Source organism: Plectrocnemia conspersa, unplaced genomic scaffold, assembly GCF_051122295.1.
Source record: "Plectrocnemia conspersa isolate PC_06_02 unplaced genomic scaffold, ASM5112229v1 ptg000010l, whole genome shotgun sequence".
Classification (NCBI taxonomy): Eukaryota; Metazoa; Arthropoda; class Insecta; order Trichoptera; family Polycentropodidae; genus Plectrocnemia; species Plectrocnemia conspersa.
In genome coordinates this window covers 27,224,745-27,244,658 of record NW_028277174.1, presented here as the reverse complement: position 1 = coordinate 27,244,658, position 19,914 = coordinate 27,224,745, and the positions used below count along the sequence as shown (strand labels likewise).

Genomic DNA, 19,914 nt, shown 5'->3' with positions numbered 1-19,914 from the left:
CATAATCGGATTATGCCCTAGTAGGAATTTGATTTTCATAATTTTCGAGCTATATAAATTATTATTTATAAATAATATGTTACAACAATTTAAATAATATTAATTCACATAACTCAAAATATATAAGGCAAAACGATTATGAGTAGTAAAAAAATATTTTTCCTAGTATTGATTTCAATTTTGACAGTATACTTGACGGTGTTTTGACATTGCTTCTTTATTGAGTCCATAAAAATAATAATTAAATATAAAACATAATTAGAACTCAATATTGCACTGTATTCTAATTATGTTTTTTTTTTTATTGTATTATCAAGATTTTTTTGTGTAAAAATAACTACAAAGTAAAATGCGAAGTATTTCTTCACAAAATTGTTTTGATTGATGCAGTTAATATGTTTTTGTTGTAATAAATTTAATCGGACACGAAGCGTCTACTCAATGAAGCAATTTTAAAAGTTGCTAAGGGGCGGTGTCGACAATCTGTCAATATTGTGTCCTAGAGAGTCGCGATCGCGTTCCTTATTCTTGCCTTATGCGGCCAGGGAATCAGCGCTTTAGAACGCTCCTGTCGCACGAGCCATCTAGCTTTTTAATAAGCTTGCCAAACACAAAGATGTTTTCGGCGATAGCTATGAGGAGCTGGAAAAAATTATGAGTGGTAGTGCTCATCTATTTAATATGTTAATTAGCACTTTTTTAAAATGTTGATTATTTTTTGTATAATGAGCATCATGACGCATTGGGGTAACCATTCAGATGCTCAGATTTTGTCATAAAAAAATAAAAATCATTTTAAATAAATGTATATTAGTATATTACTAATTAAAATGTAAATAAATGTACGTATAGTACTTAGACAAAACATTAATGTTTGAAACGAAAATTTTCTAAAAACGATTTTTTTAAGGTTTAATTGACTGAAATATGAGACAATGTAGTTAAAACTATTATGTAATTCTATAAAAAAACTGTATAAAAAAAATACAGTAGTAGACTTACACAACATATTTTTTTAATTAAATTAATAAACATTTTACTGCAACGTAACATAAAACTATTATTTATAACAGCGCTGTCCAACTAGCGGCCCGCGATCTGTACATTTTACAGCGAAATTTTCATCAAACATTGGGGAGCAAAACTTTGTTAGAATTAATATTTGACGTGACATTTAAATTTATTTAACAAATTATTTCTAGTTATGGGTTATTTTTGACTTTATTTTTTTCGTATAAATAATATAACTTTTGAATTGACTTTAACTGATTTTTCATTTACCATTCTCTTTGGCCCTCGAAATGTTTGCTAAAGAAAATTATCCGTGGCCTAAAAGAAGTTGGACAGCGCTGATTTATAATATTGTTTTCTAAGATGTGTTAAATGAGCTCAACATATACTTCTTATCATAGCTTATCGTATATAGTACATGGTTTTGGTATTTAAATTATTAAAATTCATATCAAAAGTTCCTATAGATTTTTTCAAAATAAAATGGTTGGTAAAATAATCGGTTATTTTTTGCCAAAGAGTTAAAAAGCGTGACTGAAAAATCATAAAAAGTATAATAAATCATTATCTAAAATTAAACATATATTACAAGAGGTTATTGTAAATTTTGTAAATTAAAATGATCAATAAAATCTACAGTAATAGTATAATAATCTCAAAAATAAATTTATTAAAAGGAATTATGATTTGAATAAAATGTATCAAATATTGTAGCGATTTTTAAAATTTATATATAATATATTGTTTTTTTAATTAAACAAACATATTTTAATAATTTAATTTAATCGTAATATACGATACATGTTTTCTTACATAAATTATAAAAATGCATCTAAAATGATATTCAAGTATTTTGTGCAAAACATAAATTTAGTAAAAAAACATTTTAAGTGAAAAAATAATTATAATATTGTTATTTTCCTGCCCAATAAAACTTTTAGTTGCATGATTTATTCTTAATGTAAATAGCACTGCTTCACCCTTGAACCGTAAACTTTAACCCTTATTTACTCGTTATCTGACATTACACCCAAAATGTGTAAGATTGATGTTATTTTTTAAATTAACGCCATGTTTCATTTGCATCTTGAAACCTTAAAAAGTGGCAATCTAACACCATTAAGTTTATGCCGTTCAAGGGAACGATTCAAATTTTACGACGGCATAAAATTTCCTCGATTTTCCAAAGGTCGCTAGTAACGAACTTCGCCGCGTTAATATATATTTCACAATGTAGACTCGGCACGTTCGCGAAATATATGTAATATTTTCCCTCCTATCGCCGTTATAATAATAAGAAAAAAAGTAATTCTGATACTACCGCCACATCGCGAAAAGCGCCTTAGGAGCAAGCCCTGACGTGTTTGCTATGCGAATTTGAATTTAATTAAAGGCCCATTGAAAACAAGCCTACGTCGGTTGTTCAGAGGGTATTTCTAGGCTTTGTATTTTGGTCGAATTTCCATATGGTCCCCCGGAGCCTTGAGCCCTTCGCTAACGGATAAGCCCACATCGGGAACGGACGTTAACTGTATCGAATTTTGCGTTCTTTGATGTGTGGCAAGTGGAGCGTGAAATCGAATGGAATCGAACTGCATAATTTTGCAAAACTATCCTGCTATGTATGTATATGCGAATTGAATATGGACAATATATGTCAGGACGAACAAACAACGGACGGAGATAGGGGAGAAAAGGAGAGAAAGGCGCTAATGTAACTTATATGTTACTGAAAGACGTGAGCATCAATCGTTTGCATAAGAATGGCTTATATTAGGTTATATGCATGATATAATATGTATGGGCTTAGTATGCTTCTATAAAAATATATGTAAAGAATATTCTCCAATATAAAAATATGGTAGATAATAATCGTTTATTCTTTTTGTATAGCTGTATATATTTATATATCGATTATTTGTTGAATTTTCCCTTAAAATGCTCAACGTCTCATTTAATATAATAAATATTTATTTACTAAAAAACCTTGAGTTTTTAATTTTAGAACTTCATTAATGGTTTGAGGGTTTTAATAACCTGAAAAATTGCTATACTTAAAAGACTAACTAAACACCTCTCGAAAGTAATGCCATATATATTTTTTTTAATATATGGAGAAATATATAGTCACTCAGCAATTGCGCTAATAGTTTGATATTATTTAATGATAGTTCAAGACAGCTTTGGTGAATCGCAGATGAAGATGTTTGCGAGCTAATTGCATGGCTTTTTAGATACACTCACAGTTTAGAGCAGTGTTTCTTAACCTTTTAAGTGAGCCGCACCCCTTTGAATCTGAAAATTGGTCTCCGCACCCCATTGAAAAATGTGCTTCGATTTTTTAGTTTAGAAAAATACATTTTTTGCGAAATTTATTGTTTACTTAAAAAAATTAATTTTATATATCAAATACAAAACAATATTATTTTTATCAATGGATAGGCCGTTGTTGCTTGTTCATTATAATATTTGTGAAGCGAGGCTTTTTTTTAAAGAGACACGCGTAAATCATCACTTCCATTTAAGCGATTTCTCGCTTTAGATTTTATAAGCAAAAGCGATGAAAATCCGCAGGTAGTGGTGGCAAATGATAGAAGTGACTGCAATGCTTCTTTTGCCAACTGTGGATAACGTTCTAACTGTGTACACCAGAATTTTTGTAATTCTAATTGTTCAAATTCCATTTGAATATGTCCACTGTCTCGCATTTCAATAAGATCATCTTTTTTAAAATCACTATCATCCATCGAATTTAGATTATATAGAAATGGATCCAGTATCCATCTCTGAGTTTTGGTAATATTTCTAGTAGAAAAATATCCATCGAATGATTCGCTCAATCGTTTCAAATGTATTGAAATGTCAGGTATAATTGTATTTTTTTCATTTTCCACAACAATTAAATCAAGCAAGGGAAAGTTTGCCAAATTCCGTTTTCAACTCGACGTATCCAAATTTCTAGTTTTCCAATAAATAAAGATAATTTTTCACTAGCTATTATTATATTATTTTTACCAAATCCTTGGATTAATATATTCAATTGATTCAATTAGCTAAATATATCTGTTAAGTAGGCTAGTCTCAGAATTGCATCCTTACTCTCAAAATCTTTTACTAAATCACAATTTTGACTGGTCAGTAACTGAATATTTTTTTCACGCTATTCAAAAACTCTGGTAAGCATGCGGCCTTTAGAGAGCCATCGTATTTTGCTGTGATATAGAAGCACGGTATGAGCAGCACCGATTTCTTCACAAAAGGCATGAAAATTGCGATGATTTAGCGCTCGTCCACGGATATATTTTACTATATTTATTGCAGTAATTAGGTGTTGATTTAAACTTTCTGGCAAAGCTTTTGACGCAAGTGCATGATGACGCAACATGCAATGCGTTATTGTAACTTGCGGTTATTCTCTTTTCATCTGGGAAAAAAATCCGGAATTTTTGCCTAACATTGCTGGGGCCCCATCAGTGCATATTGAGGCAATAACATCAATATCGCTTTTCGACAAACTGCCGATGACACAGAAACAATAGTAGACTTAGGTAGAGAGTAAGGGAGGAGGACGACAGTTCCCGGGTGCTCTCACCCGCTTCCTCAGGTCGTGTGTAAGCCAAATTCGGCTCATTAGCGACCCTAACACTTGAGCACATGTTTCCCATCAACAGGGCCGATGGTCCACTTCCAGTATCAACCTGGGTCGCCCCGATGGACGACCGCGGTTGGTTTCCCGGTCTGGAGATACTGATGGTCTCCCGGCATCACTATCTTTTGTTGGAGAGATCTACCTAACTCGTTCGCACTTATTATGTCCTCGTGTGTGCTAGTGATCGGCACATTTTGCCAATACGCGCCCGATGTAACAATGATCAACGACTGCCTATGTATGTGTCGGTGATCGCATGCATAGCAACGAAATATTTCATTCACGTATTTTTTTTTGCGAAAAACCCATAACCCCAGTTTTTGTATGAGCTTCAATACCCCAATAACGCGGTCCCGACTTTCGCGTTATTGTGGTGATAGTACTTTTCAAATATTTCATTATCAAAAATTTAATAAATGATATTTAATCATTTATATTGTTACGGGCTTCTCCCGCACCTCCAATATACCTTCCCGCACCCCCAGGGGTGCGGGCACCCCAGGTTAAGAACCACTGGCTTAGAGAGAAACGGTCTAGATAGCCACTCCGGCGATTAATTATCTAATGGTAAAATAACAATGCGCAGGGTACAACGTATTGTCTAATGCGCATCCTTTCCAAACAAAAAGTATTTTTTTCAGTGTTACTTATGGATAATTACAGTATTATGATAGATGTTCTATTAATCAATATTGTAAATTATTAACGCAATTGCTTAGTCGCGAGCTCTGTTCCATTGTCATAAAAAATACGACATATACGTTAGAATGGCCTCTAAATTTCAATGTTTGCCGCTGAACACATTACCCAAATGTGAGTTTCACTTAGATTATTGATTTTTTCATTGAATACGACTTCATTCAACCTTCACCAATAGTGCAATGCATATTATAAAACGTTTGAGAAATCACATTCACGTCACTGAATGAAAACTTTCGATCACCTTTGGCTCCGACACGTACTGCTAAAAGTCTATAAAAATAATTAACAGTTAGCTTATGCTCGTTGCATATTTAACTTCATGGCTGTGTAGCATAGCAAGGCTGTAAATAGCCGCTTTGCCGTGACTTTAAGCTTGGATTATATCCAAACATGCCCCCGATGGCTTTTCAGTTTCGAGAGATGGCGAAATTGCGAAAATGTTTACGGTGCAAGCCGTAAAGATACGTTCTGTTTAATAGCACGACCTTTTAGCCGAAACGGCTCGGCGACAAAAGGTAACATCATAATTAATACAAAGAAAGTCGGATGTTGCTATCAAATGTTAAAAAATACGTGTTTGTGTGTGGCAATGGAAAATATTAAATTAATTAAATATTTTATAACAGTTAAATGTGACGATAAGTTTTCAGGTAGTACTGAATAAATCGCACAATAAGGAAGACCTGACAACGTGACATTTGGCGATGCTGAAAGGAAGTCAATTGTTGATCGACCAACTCCAGGTCTTTCTGTAAATCCGTATTTGTGTGTCATCAGCATATATAAAAAATCAGAATTAGTAATTACCGAATATATGTCGTTAATATTAAGTGTGAAAAGAGCAGAGGACCCAGATTGAATCCCTGTGGTACTCCAGAAAGAGCATTATTTATTGAAGCGACGTTTGCCATAGCTTCCATAGTAAAAACGGCGATTTAAAGACCGTTCGTAAACCAAATTTGCGTAGCTTTCAAAGATGTAACTCATGACAAACTTTATGAAATGATATTTGAAAGTCAATATCAATCTAGATTTAAGCATCTATGAGTTTTATCACTGCTTTTGAAATACACAAGTGGTTAATGGTCGAGGAACGATGCGGAAGAAACCCATGCTGTTGGTCTACTAGCGCATGTCAGCAGTGATTGTGTAAATATCTGTAAATAAATATATCACGAACAACCAAAGGTGCTGGAAGAACGGTAAATAAAATTTCTTCATCAAAAATCCTACATCGCGTGAACAATAATACAATATTGCCTATAACTATATTATGCTTTAGCATAATATAGTTATTTAAATCATTAATAAACGTATGTGTTAACGTATCAGTTATCACACCCAGTTGATGTTTTGATACCGTTTAATACTGTTTAATACACAACCCGTTTGCTGAAACAGCTCAGCGACAAAAGGTGACCCACCCCACCCTTTAACATCATAATTAATACAAAGACTTTGTCGGTTGTTGTTATCAAAGATTCAAAACATACAGTGTTCGCGTGTATGTGTGGCAATGAATACTTTATGAAGGGCCCTTGAAAATTTTCGCTGAGCGCAAAAGGGCCAGGGGCCAAGTTTTAATTTCCAATTTTACGATGGCGTTGTTTCGGTAGAGTTTTCCGCGCGGTTGCGATAACGACGTGCAAAATCCCACGTAGTTATTATTGTAATAATATTTGCGTGTGTGTTTGTGCGTCGATAAACCGCACCGTGTATGTGTAATACTCATTTGTGCTAATTACAAGGTTGTGGTTAAATAAATATATCGAGCAATTCTAAAGCGTTCAGGACCTTTAAAAAACATTAATTTTAATAAAGAGACGATTGGACTTCGAAAAGTCTGCAGAAAATTCATATATTTTCATTTAATTAAAAAATGTTAGATTTAAATATTGTTGATAGCTACAAAGAAATTAAATCTATCTTGGCAATGATCGTTAGAATTAATTGACTTTATAGAATTACCTTTCCAAATATTTAATTATTTATTTATTCTAATATTCGCATTACATGCATAAGATATATTTTTAAAGTTAAGTTACAATCACCAAAAAGTATAAGCTTTTCATACTTTTGAAACACCTCTTTTTGATATTTTGAATAGCTATGTCTTTCTGTGAACTTTCGGGCTTTTTTTTAATATTTATCGATTTAAAGTTTGAATGCCAAAGAAATGTGACATTGTATATAAAATAGCCATCGGAAAAGCTGGTAACAGTTTATTTTATTAACATAAACTACCACATATATAAAAAAATTTAGATTTTTTTTAGTTAAGTATTATTTTTAATTAAATATAAATAATCTATGATTATATAATAAAGAAAATACAAATACAAGATTAGTCTAATGCGAAAATAAATTATATGATCAAAGTTAAGTAATTACCGATAACAGGCGCACGTTATTTTATTAAAATATTTCCGTTCTCTAAATTAAATATAATAATAAACAAACTTTTTTAATTGCGTTTTGTGCCATTAAAGAGTCAGATCCCGCACGTGGCAAGTGCAGGTGTATCGAACATTTGATATTTCTTGAAAGATGAACTAGATTGTTTTTGTTAAAGTCTAATTTTAAAATGTTTATGATTATGATTAACACTTCCAGGATACGTGGGTTTTGAAAATTGCACATACACAAAAAGAGTTATCAAATAATTTAACATGAAAAAACAAAATTAATTTGCAAAACTTTTGACCATTTTTATTGATTTGTTACGATCATCCATAATTGTTATGCTAAAATTAGTGTTGCACGACTTGCTAAATTGCACTGTGGCGACCACAATCAGATGCTCACGTTTGAAAAGGTCTTATTCTCAAAAATCTAAAAATGATCATCCATTAACAAGGAAACAAGACAACAGCGTAAAGTATGGGATCACACAGAAAAGCCTTTGTTACGACCAGAAAATCAAGTAAAAAACACGTTTTGTTCTTACTGTAATATTCTCCGTCATTGAAAGAATATATCTTTGTTGCGAAATCGTTACATATATAATAAATCACAAAATTCACAAGATTCTCGTTGCAGTAAACGACCATGGACAATGCCCATCAAGCGAATGTCGCTTTCTAAAGGCGTATACCTATTTCGCTGTTCTAATAAAGGAGTACATCTATTGAGTGGATGATCGCTGCAACAGTCCATTCGTAAAATATATTTATTATCAAAGGTTAGCGAACAATAACAAATTCACGCAAAATTCAATAAATAAAACAGCAATGAAACATAGTTTTGTAAAGTGTTTTGAGCCAGTTTTAAAAAAAATTAACGTTAGTAATATATTTTTATGATTTAAAACCTCCCAGCAAATCTGGGGCAAAACTTTTTACTAATTTCTGAAAAAGACATTTTCATGTTTTAATTTAATTATTTTTAATAAATATTTCGTTGTAACCTGACAAGCGTAAGCCCGATGCGTTACAACGGGAAAATTTGTATCAACTAAGTGAGTCAATCAGACCTAATGAATATCTACAAATTAGTATTATTAATCACCAGACTGAAAGTCTGGGAATCGGTGACATATATTATTAACTATAAATTATTATGTGCAATACAATTTTTAATTATTATATGTCACTGCAGCTGGTGGTGTTATTTTTTTATTAAAAATTGCACATTTTTATAAAAAAACTCGAACCCGCAACCTCAAAGTTACTAGTCTGACACGTTACAGACTACGCTATTCCGTACTTATGTTTTATTAATAAAGTAAAAGAAGCGATTATTTAAAAAAAAAATAAGACAATTCTAAAATATTAAACTAATATTACTCTTTGCCCTTACACGCACTGGTGCATTCCTTCTAGCGAGCAACTAATCACAAGGCATAAATTTAAGAGAACGCTATAAAAGATTCTTAATATCTAAAATAACTCTCATAATAAACTACTTATAAAATGCCCAAGGCTATACACCAACGGCCATTTTAAGCACACTGAAAAATCAACGTAGCTACAGCTGATATATAGTCGAATTTAGATAACGCATATCACTATGCCTTAACATAGATTTAAACATATAACAATAAAAGTATGTTACTCACTTTAAATGTTAAAGAAAAATTTAATTATATATATCTAGCAAATAATTAAGTGAAAAAAATCTTAGAATAATAAATTAATTAATAATGTTTTTTATCTATTCGTAATTTTTTATCTATAACACATTTCTTTATAAAAAAATATAAGCAAAATATATTTACTTAAAAAATCAATTTAAATTATTGATATTTATATAATATATTTGTTAATTTCTAAACCAACACGAATTTAAATTTTTTAAAGCATCTTTAGCTTATAAATATGAATGGGTTGATAATTTATATTTGTATTGAGTTCTGTATTTTTATATGGGCCAAAAAAAATTAAGGTCTAAATCCGATTCATGCCATGAAAAAGTCTAAAAAACGCTGCTCCATCCAATTCACTTTAAACGCTTTAATAAAATTTTCCAAATTGCTGGCAATATAAAAGTACAGATCTATATTTTTTTATTCTTTATAAACTGGAAAAACTCTCTTGGCTAGCTATTTTTCGAAATATGTTTGCCAAAAACCCCACAATGTTCATTTAGCGTATATTATACGAGTCATGTTTGTAATTTATTTAAATATTAACATATTTACGTGGGTGTAATATATATACTATATACATCTTTTTTTTGTAGTATAAAAAGTATAAAGCTAACGTTTTAATGAATTAAAGTATTATCTCGTACATACCTAAGTTTATATTATATTATTTAGTACGAATCTTAAAAATATTAACAAAATCGGTATTTTTTCCTACGGATTAGATAAAAAGATTAAGTACTACTTCACATAAAACGAGCTTAAATTAATTTGATAACAATGAACTGTTTATATATTATTATATTAATTTTCCTGTTAACGAACTTCTTTGGTTAAAAATCTGGCTTATACACTAACAATGACGACAAAGTAATGTTTATTAATTACCCTGGCATAAAATTTCCATAAGATTTTTAGAAGTTAAAGGAAGAGTTGTCCACGAGTTATAATTGCTTCTGTTTTATCTTGTATGAATTGCAGATTTGTGCCTTAAACAGTAGAGAGTGTGATAAATAAAGTTTTATAAACATTGTCGGCAACATTGTCGGTTCAAGTCACGAGTTCTAACGGTTTGCGAACATTAGGGGAGGAAAATAAAAATTTCCTTGGCTTTACGCGATGCAACTTGAACCCTGTGTGTTTGTGAATCTGGAACGACGACCTCGAACCCGGTTCTTTGACCTCACTATGCGATGTGTTTTTACAAAAAAAAAAACTGACGTGTCCAACAGTCTGTTATTTTAAAAAAATACACTTGAATCTATCATAAAATGCTCTGTTTCCGGAACAGTGAATTGACGAAAGTAATGTTTTGGACATGCCATAAATAGATCATAAATATTACCATTGAAATTGATACATTTACACATAAATAGAACCTGCAGTTAAAGCTCGTAAAAATATGTATTTATCAAAGTATTAATAAGAAAAAAATAAGATACTCATATATATCACAAAGTATACAAATGCGACGTGTAAAAGTTTATTCGGATGTTCGCGTTACACAACCGTGAAACAATTTCAAGGGTTTCGTATAAAAAGTTTCATATATTCCCATCAGCAGCGACAAGGGTCGCGTTGTTAACAAATACGAGCCCCATACTGAATTACGTACATTTTTTCATCATGTCGCACGTGTATGCGGTGCTTTATGTTTTTTTTATATTTACTGCTCTTTACCCTCTCGCCACAAATGCAATAAGTTTGTATATAAAGTTATACAAACGTTTCTAAAATATAAATTCCTACCAATGAGCTGACACAGTGTTACATATTCTACTCTCGCGTATTAAGGGCTATAAAATATGCAGTAGTCTTAAAGAAAGTGTTAATAAGTGAATGTGAAATAAATAATGTCATTGATTTCTTGCAATAAATTTAAAGCCATAAATAATCAGATTGACAATAATAAAATATTATTAAAAAATCTCAGGACCACCCTCAATTGTTGCGTTAAAATTAGTTGTACAATGGCCTTTAAAAATATAATAAAGAAATTTTATTTATTTTGTTTTTGTAAAGAAAATGGGCGGTCTTTTAAAAATAAATCTTTTTATTAACTTAATGACAAGTGTAAGTATAATATATATAAAAACGGAATAAACATAATTAAAAACTACTAATTAGTAAGACAATAAACTGCTTTTAAACACTTATAACACTTAAACAGCTAACAATCAACATATGTATGTCATTATGTACGACTTAGCTCTATTTCATTTTAATTATTATACACGATCATCCGTGAGATAAAGAGAATCTAAAAATACCGAATAGGTGATTATCAATTTTAATTATATAATATAATACTCATACTCATATTGGATTTAAATGTCATTGACTCATACCACTGATCTATCGTGCTGATTATGTTTCGATAATATCAATGAAAGTATTTTTTTTATATATAGCTACACATGATTGATTTTTATATTCAAGAAAGTTTAGAAACATACTGTATCATCTGTAAGCTAAAGTTTCGATTCTCTTACGTGTAAAACTTTCTTTATCTAGCGTACTAAATATATGGCAATCAATTTTGTTCTCAATGATAAGATATGACAATTTTTATGCAGAATTCCTGTTTTTTAACTTTATTGTGTTTGAGTACAAAAAATACTTGAATAAAAAATTTAATTGAAATTTTTGCTAAATATAATACGAAGTATATATAAAAATATATAATTAATTGAATTTATATAAAAATTACTCAAAAATGTATTGGTATTTTTGCTGAGATTTATTCAATAAAATTTCACGAAAATTCTAAAAAAAAGAAGTCTTGGATTAAAAATTTTCTTTTTAAAACAAATCAAACAAATAATATTTAATGAATAAAAAAATCTGTATTGATAAAACTTTATAAATATTATATTGTGTTAATGAAAAATTAAAATGCATAAATTAATATAATACAAAGGTAAAATTAATTTAAAATTTTAAAAACCGTCTCTAGAGTCATCTTAACTTCGGAAGATATGAACTATAAAGCTGTGTGTTTTCTTATAAGATTTAAACAAATAGTGATTCTATGATTTTAAGTGTATGTAACATACATCACTAGTTCCCAAAGCAACTACAAAGAACTACAACAGAATAAAATGTTAATGTTGAATATTGCTGTAACCCAAAATATATATTTTTTACGAAATAAATACAACTTTTATACATTTGATAAATTGTATTAAGCTGTGTTATTGACTTTAGACAAATTAAGGACTTTTAAGCACACTAAACTTTGATACCTAGTTCTGCTTGGAAGTTGGTTTAATTCTATATTATAGTACACAATATGGCTTTTTATTTTTGACAGTTGAATGAATATGCAAAGTTTTATAGCTAATGATAAAAATAACAAAGTTATGTTGCTCTAGAAATTCGAGACATAAAAAACTGTGTCAATTTTATAACGCATCACAATTTTTTTCCTTAGCAAAAAATTTTTGCTAGCTAGTAAAATAAAAAAAAAGGTATTGCAATCAATTTTTAATACAGTTTTGTGTTTTTTTATTACTAGTTTTTATAACTCTAAAATATGTGGATGAGGTTTAAAATAATTAACTCAATGTTTGCTTTACATTTACAATGTTTGCTTTAATTTACCTTTAAATAGGCAAAGTACTACTGTGCTCTTAGTACAGCTTAATATTTGGTCAAGGAATAAATTTTTTTAAAATGGTTCAGAAATTCATATTAAACAAAACAAAATATAAGTAAGCAACTATCAATAACATTTTTTTCTAAAATCATTGCTAGACAATCTTTTATTAAAATAATTTAAGAAAATTAATAAATTATTGTAATGAATAAAAAAAATATAAAATAAAGTCCAACCAGCTGCGCATTTAAAGTCGTTCAAACGATAATTTATGAAAAATAGCAACGTATTTTGACAAAAGACTTATTAACAGTAAGAGAATACTTAATACTACAATTACAATAATGGTGTTTACAGATACCATAACCTATTAAAGATGCCTATTAACCGCTCGTAAGCACTATAAAAACTACCCCTTATGCGTTAGAATGCAATAGACAATGCGTCACTTGAGTAAAAACCACTATTGTAATCTACGCTTGCATTAAAACCTACAAGATCGTTTCTAATACGCTTGGTTTGTAGTTGCGTACGTGTACATTGTGACTCAAAACAATTTCGCACAGAATATTATTTTTTTTATTTAATATACATTTATGATATTAAAAAAAGTCTATGATTGAATGGTTTTCTTTTTCAGCGTTTAATCATTATTTTAAAAATATGAAATGAACCATAATCAATTAGCCTAATCGAATCACAATAATACAATAAATTTAATTTTCATAATAATTGTTATCTTTCTTTTTAAAATAAATCCTAGAAATAGATCAACGAATGTACTTAAAAGAGAAAGCGAAACAATAAAGATTCTTATTAAATAGGCATAAGCGTCTATATCGCTTCTCCCTTTCATATATCTGTATAGTGTATATAATACATTCATAAAACGGAATCCTTGCAGTTCCACTTATTCAAGGTGTGAACATATTTAATATATGCAAGCGATGCAATTGGCCAATCAATTTCCGCATATGTGATCGCCAAAGACGACTCATTACATCAGCAGACGATTAAGCGATTCAAGACGAGAGGGTCATAGGCGATCAAGCGATTTGAGACGAAAGGTTCAGAGACATTCATTAATCACCAGTTCCCAGTCTAAAAAATATTTACAACTTGACACTATTTCGCTTTGATAAATTGTACAACTTAATAAAAAGCAGTGAAACAATTTATTGAAACATGCTAAAAAATATATTCAGAATTTTCTTAACACTTTACCGACCGCTCACGCCATATGGAGTGCGAGCCTGCCGAACGTTAAATACCGCGCACGTCATATGGAGTGAGCGGTAGCTATGATTTCGATATCAAATTAAAAATAGATGCTTTGAGATTTTTTTAGGTTTTTTTTTGAAAAAAATTAAATATTAGTATGAAGTTATATTTGATATTGAAAAAAAATATTTAATTACTGTGCCTGGCCTTATTATTAGACACTTTTGTCTATATATTATAATTTGTCTATATATTCTGATTTTTAAAGCAGAAATTTGTTTTTATACTATTTTATTATTTTTTATAGCATTAGTTATTAAAAAATAACTAATTTAGTTGTGAGAAGTCATAAATTCTATTTTTTTAATTCAAAACAAAAATAAAAATATTTTTCACTATGCAATTCGGGAATATACTTCAAATATTTTGTATGTCCTTCTTTAGATTAAATAAGTGCCTGAATTTACTTCATAAACGTTGTTTAATTTTTGAAGGTTTAAAGTATGATTCTATTCCCGAATCACCTTCTCGATTAGCTCTCTTTTAGTGGTTATTTCGATTTTATCAATCTCTTTTTCAAATGCTCCCAAATATTCTCGACGGTATTTTTGTTTTGCAAGTATGAAAAATATCTTCCCAGTGCTATCAGTAAAAATTAACAACAAAATCATATATAATAAAGATATAGTTCAAACATAATTGAGCTGCTTTTGTATTTCTTCACTTGTGTCTTATAATATAATCAGGAACTGTTTATCTATACAAATTCGAAAATCCATTAAAAAAATATATATTTATATCAAATATATTTTGTAAATTCTTTCTACTTTGCATTTTTTTAAGTACACTAACATTTTTTGTGAGTTAAACTATAAGATAGTACCGGCTTCCCGAATTTCTAAATTGACAGATTAGCGAGATTATATCGTATTTTTTCTGTCCTGTAATTTGGAAATTTCGACCGTTTATTTTATTGAGTGAATTTTATCTATCACGAGATAGCACCGATTTACTGGAAGTGATTCTCAGAAGTGACTCTTTTTTTTAAATTGGGAATTTCTTTTGAGATAAGAAATATTATGATGCACTTAAAAAAATATGAATAATAATTCAGTTTAGCTAACGCTGTCGTGTAAATCGCATCTTGTTTTCGTGTGCTCGAGTGAATATTCTAAAAATAATAAAAAAATAAAATAAATAAAAGGAACTTTGTGCTGCAGTGATTCTTTAAAAATATTACGCTTACGCCTCTTTATAAAATATAGTGTCTATAAAAATATAAATACAGTGTATTATAATATATAATATTATAACAAAGTGTTAAAAATACAGTTTTTATTTAAATATAATTATAACCCAAATAAATAAATGGCAGAAGATAGTTTTGTAGAGGAAAATTACGCGGACAATGATTCAAATATTCCCAGTGACAACGAAAACTTTAGTGATAGTGATACAAGTTCGATTGTTCATGAAAGAAATCGTCCTCGAGTAATGATGCCTATTAGCGATGGAGAAGATCCTGAGGATGATGATATTCCATTAGATTGGTGTGAAACTGATACACCTAGACATAACCAGCCATTTGAAGGATTGTCGGGAGCAACTTTTGATGTTGATATCACGCGCCCTGAAGAAATCGCCGAAAAATTTATCGGTGATGACCTGTTCCGCATTATTGCAGAAGAAACAAATAGATACCGTGCTCAAACTTGGAATAAGTACAAACAAGAAGTTAAAACTAAAAAATGGATGGATGTCACCGTTTCAGAGTTAAAAAAGTGGTTCGCGTTAGTTTTGATTATGGGTCTTGTGAAAAAGGGCTCTTTACATCTTTATTGGACAACTAATCCGCTTATAGAAACACCAATATTTTCAAAAACAATGACCCGCAATAGATTTTACCAAATACTACGTTTCATGCATTTTTCAAATAACAAAAATGTACCTTTGAACTCTGGACGACTATTTAAAGTTAAAAAAATTATAGACTATTTTTATGTATTTATTTAACTGTGCATTATTCAATGCATTTACAGTGTATAGAAGTGTAAATTTAAACAGCAGTATAAAGTTTTATGATTATTTAATGAAAATAGCAAAATATTGGATAGAGGAAAAAACATCAGAAACAGAAACACCAACAATTTCAGAAATGTCTGAAAATTCACAACCGACATCCACATTCGCCACTGCTTCCTCATTTCAAAGGCTTTCAGGCAGTTTAAAACAACACCAATTAGTCAGGATATCATCTACTAATGAGCGTAAAAGAAGAAGATGCATAGTTTGTATTGCACATAAAATGAGAAAAGATTCTCTTTACATGTGCAAAGAATGTAAAGTAGCTTTACATGTTGGTGAATGTTTCTCCTCGTATCGTTTGAAGAAACATTACTAGGTAAATAATAAAAATAACGTTTGTGAATTTTGAATTTTATTTTTTTGATAATTCCTATTGGTATTATTTTAGAATTAAATATTGTGAAAAGTGAATTACAAGTGAAAGACATTGAATAATAATAAATCGTGTACCTGAAAAATTCCGTATTAGTGTGGAGAAATTTATAATGGTGAGTGCACTTTAAACTTGCATTATATAAATAGTTATTGTGAAAAGTGATTTACACGTGAAAGACAATGTACAATATCTGTGTATGTGCCTGGAAGATTTCGCATTACGATGGAGCGAATTACAATGGTGAGTGAATATTTTATTGCAATTGAATTATATATCAGTAAACTCATATTAGTAAAAATGTCATTTCTCACTTTTGTAGATAATCATTTGCACAAAATATCACAATACGAAAAAAAAGTGTGCTTGAAAAAAGTTTTTAAAATTTTTAAAAAGTTTGAGAACCGTTGATTGACTTAAATTAAAATATTTTAATTTAAATTTCAAAGTTATTCGTTTTTATAATTTTAAAATCAATATAATCATTTTAAAAATCTAATAATAAGGAAATGTAATAATTAATTTTTATTTCCGGCGATCTACATGTTGAGAACCACCTAATAACGACTTAAATTGATGCATTGATACATTTTTAACATGTTTAGAAAAATTCAATGAAATATTCGGACCGTATCAAAAAATACATAATTTTAAATAAAAAAGGTAAAATTCGCGAAGATTTGCGAAAAGGTGCCGGTATTTAGCGTAAGTCTGGTAGTGAAACTGCCGGTCGGTAAAGTGTTAAGAAGAAACATAATTTGAAATGTTTGCTTAACAACTTAAAATTAACGATAAACTCTAAAATAAAATTAAATATAGCACCTTAGTTCTTCACTACATATTTTTTTATTACATACAAACATAAGTATGAAAATATGCTTATTTTTAAAGTTACTTTCAATATTAAAATTTTATTACATCCAAATTGCTTCAACTATACTTCATATTATGTATTATATGTATATATATATAACCTCGATTTTTATCCTCGGCGAATATTTAACTTTGGAATTTCTTTCATAACTTTCGACCGCTAGAGTTTAATTAAAATCGTGCAAAAAATCACATCTTCAAACAAAGTTAAAGCCATATTTTTATGTACGCTATTATTTAGTAAATATAAAATTTTATTCATGTGTAAACTCGATAAGAAAAAACGCTGATACGTAATATTTTTTGTACACGTATTTTTCGGAACGTAAAAATCCGTATTTATTACGGATACGGTCGTATTGGCTAAGCTTGAATTCAATCAAAGCTCTTCGAAATTAAATAAATAACACATTTTTTCCTAAAATGTTGAAAAACGCTGATCAGCACGACGCGTATAAAATAAAATTTATGTATTTTCAGTTCAATGGCACTTTTCAATAAGATCGTTCCAGGGGTCCGTGACCGTTTTACGGCACGTTTCTAGTGTTTAAGGTCGCAAAAATAAAACGGTGAACTTTATGATACTTTATGCGAAAAATATATTTATCGTAAAGCATTTTTGCATTTAAATTTCACGCAGGTCAACTAATTGTCGGTTCGATTTGTTCACGCTACGCCGAACCCAAAAAAGTGCCAATAGGCGGCTATAATTTCCCTAACTGTTTTTGCCCCGTCGATTTTCATTCTTTAAAGTATTTAGAGACCTGTAGTATTTCGAGCACGAAGCCTATGTATAAGTACGTTGTATAAATTGGCGAAGGAGAGAATAAGGGCGGGTAAAAATCGCACCGAAAGAGCGAAAAGGGAATTCCTTGGACCGCAATTGCGGCCTCGGATACTATTGTAATTCATTAAGTATTAGCATAAACTTTCAGGGATGGTGATAGCCCGGAGGCATCTTGGTTAACCCTGCTGCGAATGTAGGTTATTTGCTAACCTCGTTTCGCAAGTTAAATACTCGTTTTGCAGCTATTGAATTTTGCGAATGCGGGCTTTTTTGCTTTTGCCCGTTTCGATAGAACAATTAAAGCTCTACATTTGAAAATGTAGGATGTCATAAAAACTGCACTGTTAGCACCAAATGTAGTAAGCACAAACTAAAATTTAATTCAGTAACATGTTTCAGGGTGGAAAGATAATAAAAAACATATAAATATTAATATCATTCTTCATCAATAATAAACTACTCAGAAAGCTGATTTCATATATGGAATTATCATCATCAGTTTCTAAATGTTTAAAAATTTTAATGTCTTAGTTTTGCTCGTAAGCTTATTATATATTAATCTATGACTAATATTTTATATTATCAAATCGCCTAAACAAATTGTTTAAAAAACAGAAATTATTTTTTCTTAAGCTAGCTCTAACTCCATAGTAAATCAGATAAATATATTTTGAAGTTATTAATTTAAATTTAATAATTATAAGGTTTTTGTATTTTTCCTCAATTTTTATCTTATTTTTACTACTATCTTTTTTTATAAATTTCTTATAGTAAACTGAAAAATTATTTACACGAGGATAACCTGTATTTAATTTAAAGTATGTATTCTTAGGTTTTTTAAATTTGTTATTTTTATTTATAAATTTTATAATTTTCTAAGAAAAAATACATATTAGATTTACTAATTAAATTCAGTGAAAATTAGAATTGACCAACTATGTCATAAATATATAATTATGTTGTGTTATAGTATAATAAAACAATTTTCTTAAATTTTAATTTTATATCCTGCCAAAACATGTCCATGTATTAAAATAGGTGCATGTTTTATAAAATAATAAAACGTACATACATCCCTTGAAAATAACTCGTGTAAAAGTACTTTACAAGCTTATTATAATATTCATAGCATCATTGTAACAGAGTATGTCTTGTAAGACGTCGTACGATGTTTTATTATTAATACTTTGCTATGTTCTCATGCGAGCTCATGTTTATCTTTATATTCAATATTATCCTATTGTACAATTTATATAGATACAACTGTTATACTGATTGTTTATATCTATTTGGCTTTGTGTACACACATATATATGTATGTACATACATTCAACATTGTTTAATTTTCCCTGTAATATTTGTGTTTTTATTGTAATGTGTCTTACGTTTAGTATGTACATATATTTTCTAGGAATCCACAAAGCACTTAACGTTTTCCATGGGAAATATTCCGTTTGTTCTACGCCATAAAACTGCATTGCAAACACGCAACCGAGATATTCATAAAAAAAACCTAGCTAAACATCCATAT

At 29.6% G+C, this 19,914-nt stretch overlaps 1 protein-coding gene and 1 long non-coding RNA gene across 2 annotated transcripts in view; one reads left to right on the top strand and one right to left on the bottom strand.

Annotated features, from left to right (window-relative positions):
- Nucleotides 1-19,914, bottom strand: part of LOC148231221 (receptor-type guanylate cyclase gcy-28-like) — a 122,737-nt gene that overhangs the window by 74,147 nt on the left and 28,676 nt on the right. The window lies entirely within an intron of this gene.
- Nucleotides 14,728-17,035, top strand: LOC148231222 (uncharacterized). The gene is made up of 2 exons (XR_015811043.1): nt 14,728-16,666; nt 16,739-17,035. It is a non-coding gene; the product is annotated as an uncharacterized LOC148231222 (long non-coding RNA).